Here is an 848-nt window from a genome sequence, read left to right as displayed (position 1 = left end):
CTTAGTATCTTCTCCCAATTTTTGACAATCATTCTATAAACCAATCATAGTTCATCTGTATCCAAGGAATTGCTTTTGGTGAAAAAATGAAGTCTGTTTAACAAAATCAGTGAACCATGGCAATGAAGTAAAAGTAGAAAGCAATATGCTAGATATAAACTTCATACAATAATTAAGCCATCTATATACAAAGATGTTGTCAAACTCTCTTCCAGCTAAATTTTCAGTGTTATTACAGTTAAAAACTAAAGTTCTTTCAGTGTATAGATTATCAGAAGAGCTTTAAAAAGTTGAGTATAATTTGCTGTATCTGTAGTTATTTATAAAATATGTAATCATCTTGGAATGCATCATTTTTTTTGTAGTTTTATTGGCATTATACAAACATTCAGCACTATAGGCTATTTCATGGTGGTCAGTTTTTATTGGTGGAGGAAGCCAGAGTGCCCTGAGAGAACCATTGACCTTCGCAAGGTAAACTGACATTCCTAGTCAATTAAGATTGGAGTTGAGCCCACCTGCCACGCGAGGGATTCTAACTCACAACCTCAGTGTAACAGGCTAGTGATACAGAAGTTGGACTTCTTAGACCAGTCTGCCACTGAGGCCCATTCAAATAATAGAAGTCATAGTATGATTCCTTTATGAGACATCTGTTGTCTTTTCCAAGTTATAATTCACACTTTGATATCAGAAACTTCCTAACACTGGTATGTATGGACTTATTTATACTATCTGTTAAGATCAACTTGGTGACATAATCATTGGTAACAATACTTTTGTGTTGCTTTTTTTATTGAATGTTAGAGTTCGAAGCAATTAACTAATTGCCAAATAAAAAAAATAGA

This window comes from Mytilus californianus, unplaced genomic scaffold (genome assembly GCF_021869535.1).
Source record: "Mytilus californianus isolate M0D057914Y unplaced genomic scaffold, xbMytCali1.0.p SCAF_7, whole genome shotgun sequence".
In the NCBI taxonomy this organism is placed as follows: domain Eukaryota; kingdom Metazoa; phylum Mollusca; class Bivalvia; order Mytilida; family Mytilidae; genus Mytilus; species Mytilus californianus.
This window is presented reverse-complemented; position numbering follows the sequence as displayed.